This window comes from Ornithorhynchus anatinus, chromosome 2 (genome assembly GCF_004115215.2).
Source record: "Ornithorhynchus anatinus isolate Pmale09 chromosome 2, mOrnAna1.pri.v4, whole genome shotgun sequence".
In the NCBI taxonomy this organism is placed as follows: Eukaryota; Metazoa; Chordata; class Mammalia; order Monotremata; family Ornithorhynchidae; genus Ornithorhynchus; species Ornithorhynchus anatinus.
The window spans coordinates 93483314-93488864 of NC_041729.1; the positions used below are offsets into that span (position 1 = coordinate 93483314).

The following is a 5551-nucleotide window of genomic DNA, read 5'->3' on the forward strand; positions in this document are numbered from 1 at the left end:
ATCTTATCCCAGCGCTTAGAACAGCACTTGACTATATAGTGTTTAGTATGTAGTGGAACAACTACAGTGGAAAAAAAAAATTCTGGATCTAAACCCTCAGAGAGTTGATTACCACTCAAGTTTCTAAAATCTTGATAAAAGATTCAAAAATCTGCCTCCTCATCTGGGAGTTCTATAGGTGCCAGGGGCTGCTTCTATAGGTGACAGAATTGTTAGGTGAGGTTATATGGAGATCCAGTCAAATTTGGATCAGACTGCCTTACCATTATTTTGGTGGCTCATCTTTCTTCCTCTGAAGATTACAGCTTTATGAGAATGGGATGAAAGAGAAATAAATCTAACAGACAAGGTCTGTTGATCTAGCCTTGCTCAGCAGTACACTGAGACAGTTTAACAGCCTTTGAGGCTACATGAAAGAATTTTCATAGAATTACATAGGATGGAAATTTGGAGATTATTAGCTCATTCGTTAAGCCTCAGGGTCCTAGTTAATTCTGGACATAAAGAGTCTTCAGGGAGAAGACTTATTTGATTCAGCCAGATCTGCATAAAACAAAACTCCATTTATACTGTGTACAATCAGACATTTCCCTTGATGCTCTTAATACTTTCTTTCTCGATTTTGAACTTGACTTAACTTTTTCCAAAAAACGGGGGTGGAGAATTATTAATGATTTCTGTCCACCAATTCCTAGACATGAGTAAGTAATCTCCAGTCCTTACATCTTCATAATGGGATTCATTCAATAAAGAACTATATTTATCTTATATGTAATTTGTTCATTCTAAGAAAAGTTCTTGTGGTCACTGAAATCTTAGTCAGAAGAAGAGGGAGTTCCTCTAGTGAGTTTTTAAAAATGAACCTTTTCTGATTCATTGGCCTTTATTCCCCACAATAGTTCTACCCAAAACTACCAATCCCTTCTTCATTAATTCTGGGAGTGGCATGCAGGACCTCTCTAACTCTTGTTTAACTTGGCTATTCACAAGGATAACTCTTTTGGAACTTGGCATTTTGAATACATACCACGCCTTTATATGGCTGAAATTGTTTTCACTTGACTTTTTCTTTGTACATGTTAAAATCTTTTTAATTGAAAAAATTATGAGGTGGTGAGCACTTCGAAAAATTAGTGTTAGAGAACAAAACACAAGTCCCGTAGTTTCGTCTGACAAACCCCAGGAGGAATATCAGACACTTCTTGGTTTTCTTATTGAGCAATTCAGTCACCAAACATAAAAATATATGGTTTATTACAGCAATGAAAACATATTGAGATGGACAAAAAATATTTTCAAACTGATATAGCCATCTTAGACTCCAAAGTAAATTCCCCAAGTCGAATAGCTAAGGGTCCTGCTACGTTATGGAGACAGTTTGGTTCAGTGAGCTTAGTATTAATGGGAATCACCATGAAAACCTATCTTTTACCTATCTTCCATTCTACCTCATCCAGGTGCAGACAGGAGTGTAATTTCCTGATTCACAGAGGTCATGAATTTGTTTAGATTGAAACCCTGCCTACTTCTGTCAACCTGGATATTAGAGAAGTGGGTGGGTGGGTGTCGGTGTGGGTGGGTGTGACTGTGTGTGTGTGCATACATGTGTTTGGATTGTGGAGGAAGAGATAGAAAGAGTAGGATATTGGGAGAAGCAGCATGGCCTAGTGGATAAAGCACAGGCCTGGGACTCAGGGGACCTGAGTTCTGATTCTGACTCTGGCACTTGTCTGCTGGGCCATCTTGGACAAGTCACAACTTCTCTGTGCTTAAGTTACCTCATCTGTAAAATGGGGATTTAGACTATGAGCCCCATATGGGACAGGGACTATGTCCAATCGGATTAACAAGTAACCTTAGTGCTTGATACAGTGTCTGGCCCATAGTAAGCACTAAACAAATACCATAAAATAAAATAAATGGTAGAGGTGGGAGAAAGGCAACCTTTAGGAGATGCCATTGGGACTTGAGAGTCAGAGTCCATGGGTTAATTAATTATGGTATTTGTTAAGTGTTTACTATGTGTCAAGCACTGGTGTATGTGCTTGGGTAGCTCTATGAACTTAGGTCAGATGCAGTTTGCAGTCCCTGTCCCACAGGGAGTTCAAAGTCTAAGTAGGATGGAGAACAGATTCTAATCCCAACTCGGCCACCTGCTTGCTGGGCCTTAATTTCCTCATCTGTAAAATGGGGATTCAATGTCTTTTGTCCCTCCTTATTTAGGCTGTGAGTCTCATAAGAGACAAGGCCAGTGTCCGACTTGATTATCTTATCTTGATCTCAGAGCTTAGTATAGTGCTTGGCACAAGAGTAAGCCGTAACAAATAAACAGTTCTTCTTATTACCTTGCACCCAATCAGCTTTTCCTCTCCTACCTTACCTCACTGATCTACTAAAGCCCAGTCTGCACAATTTGCTCCTCTAAGCACCAGTTTGCTCACTGTGCCCCCATCATGTCTATCTCACCTCCGACCCCTTTCCCAAGTCTTCCCGCTAACCTGGAACTCTCTCCCCCTTCATATACACCAGACCACCAATTCCCCCACCTTTATAGCCTTATTAAGGTCACATCTCTTCCAAGAGGCCTTTCCCAATTAAGTCTTCATTGCACCAACTTCCTCTCCGTCCTGCATCATCTATGCACTTGTATCTGTGACCTCTGAGCATTTGATATTCACCCCACCCTCAACCTCACAGCACTCATGTATTTATCTAAAAATTATACATTGTAAATTAATTTATATGATTGTCTGTCTAGACTGTCGATTGGGCAGGGAACATGTCTGCCAACTTTGTTGTACTGTCCTCTCCCAAGTTCTTAGTAAGGTATTCTACACATAGTATGTGTTGAATAAATTCCACTGATGATGATGGTCCTGGGTGGGCTTCCCTGGTAATACATTCACCAGAAACCCCTTCCTTCGTGCAGCTGACACTGGGAATCCTAAAATGACTCTGGACCTGCCGGATTTCTAAGACTGTTTCAGAGGTTCTGTACAAGTCTAGGGTCAATGACACCCCAGCTTAGAGGGCTCCCAAACCAGACTTGCTCCCGGCCTGGACAACTCCTTATTAGTCAAGTGTTTTGAAGCCCTTTTGAGGGTACCATATAGAGGCCTGCCTTAATAACTATATATAGTCTCCACACTGCACCTGCAAACTACTCCCCCCAAACCTTCCCCAGATACAATCAATCATATTTATTGAGAGCTATGTCCAGAGCACTGTACTGAGCATTTGGGAGAGACAGTATTACAGAGTTGGTAGACACGTTTCCTGCCCACAAGGAGGTTCTGCTTTTCCAGCATGATCCTCATCATCATTTTCTTCGTGGTATTTGTTGAGCATTCACTGACTGCAAAGCACTGTACTAAGCAGGTGAGAAAATGCAACATGAGCCAGAGTCATGTTCCTCACCCCCAAGGAGTTTATAATCTAATGGGGGACACTGAGTCAAAAGTTATTTACAAATAGCGGGATCAGGAAGAACAAGCATATAACAAGTAGTAGCAGAAGTATGTAAGGATATCTGTAATTTAGTATATCCCTAATTTATTTACTTATTTATTTATAATGCTATCTGTTTCCCCCTCGAGGCTGTAAGCTCTTTGTGGGCAGGGAATGTGTCTGTTTATTGTTATAGTGTACAGTACAGTGCTTCATGCACAATAAGCACTCAATAAATATGAATGATTGAATGAAAGGAGGAAGTAGCTGAGTAAATAAGGGGAATCCAAAAGATGTGCTAGGGCCATTGGATTAACATGACGAGTGCTGAGAATTCATCTAGGAAGGCAACTCTGCTGCCAATGTCCCTGGGCTTCCAGGTTTCTACTGCAGAGTGGCCACCCACGGCCGTACTTAGCAAAAAGGTACGAATGCAGCCACTCTCTGCAGAGTGGCGTAGGCTGGGCCAAAGAGGGAGAGGGATAATAGGGGTGAGATTGGGAGAAAAAGGAAGGGAAAAAGAGGGAAGGAACAGGGTGGCTGCCAGACTGGCACAGTCCCAGCCATTCCATCCCCCAGGTTCCTTGATGGTGGCGGTCATCCAATCAGTGGAATTGGCCTTATCAGTTTTCAAGCTGATCCCACAACATGGCATTATTTATCCCAAAATTTTGCTGTGGGTATACACAGGATGGTTTGGGTAGGTATCCAGGGCACTACGCTATCACAGAGGGATTCAAGGACTCCTCTCTCATGCAAGTCCACCCCAAACCTCTCTCCGCAGCATCCCTCCCAGCACTACCACCACCACCCTGATCAGTCAGGACTTCTCAATCTCCCGCACTCAACACTGTACCACTTTTAGGCCTTCAGATCCCACAGGTTCCTGTTGATTAACCAGTTGGTCATAGACTTCATTCTTGAAAGAACTCCTTCACAGCCAGATCCCCTAATAAAATAGACTTAGTGTGTATAGTGGCACCTCATGCCCAGAATGATACGTGTCTGGGTATCTATCCTCTCTGTCCCTCCCCATCATATGACTCACCATCAACCCCTTGTTCAACCCCTCCCACCTGCCTGGAACTAATTCCCCCTACCCTACATATCCAATGGACCAGAACTCTCCCCATCTTCAGAGCCCCACTGAAATGGTTTCTTTTCCAGGAAGACTTCCTTCATTAAGCTTTCATTCCCCCCACTCTATTTTCCTTCCCTACTGCCTCATCTGTGCACTCAGCCCCACCTCCTAAGCACTTAGGTACTCGTTCCATCCCCACCTCCATGGCACTTAGGTACTTGGTTGCCTCCCTTGCTGTCTTATGCTGTCGTCGTGTCCGACCCATAGCGCCAACATGGATACATCTCTCACAGAACACCCCACCTCAATCTACAATCGTTCTGGTAGTGTATCCCTAAAGTCTTCTTGGTAAAAATATTCAAGTGGCTTTCCATTGCCTTCTTCCATACCTGAGCCTCCACTCTTGACTTTCTCCCATGCCGCTGCTGCCCAGCACAGGTGAGTCTTGATTTGTAGCAGATTGCCCTCCACTCACTAGCCACTGCCTAAGCTAGAAATGGAATGATTATTCCTCTGCTTGACTCTCCCTCCCTTAGCTGAGACTGGTAGAGTACTGGAAACTCCCCAGATGTGATCCTGAGAGGCGTGCCCCTCTTACCTGCAATTTATTTTAATGTTTGTCTTCCCCATTTAGATTATAAACTTCTTGAGGTCAGTGATCATGTTTACCAACTGTTTTGTACTCTCCCAAATGCTTAGTAGAGTGTTCTGCATAAAGTAGGTACTCAGTAAATACCACTGATTGATTGATAGATATTCTGGCCTTCCTGCCCTACCTACCTCTTCCCCATCTTCAGCTTTGCATATCCTCTGGTAAATTAAGGCTATAAAATTAATCCCTTGGACTCTTGACTCAGTCTGGTACACTCCTGAGGCTGGAGCTCTCTCTCCTCATGTTGAGTTCGTTCAATTCATTCATTCAGTCATATTTACTGAGTGCTTACCATGTGCAGAGCACTCTACTAAGCACTTAGGAGAGTAAAATATACCAATAAACAGGCACATTCTCTGCACACAATGAGC

General features: G+C 43.0%; 1 non-coding gene across 1 annotated transcript; it reads right to left on the minus strand.

The window, feature by feature from the left end:
* Window positions 1-4976: 4976 nt before the first annotated feature.
* LOC114809679 lies at window positions 4977-5114 on the minus strand. The gene has a single exon (XR_003757456.1). It is a non-coding gene; the product is annotated as a small nucleolar RNA SNORA7 (small nucleolar RNA).
* Between the last annotated feature and the right edge of the window lie 437 nt (window positions 5115-5551).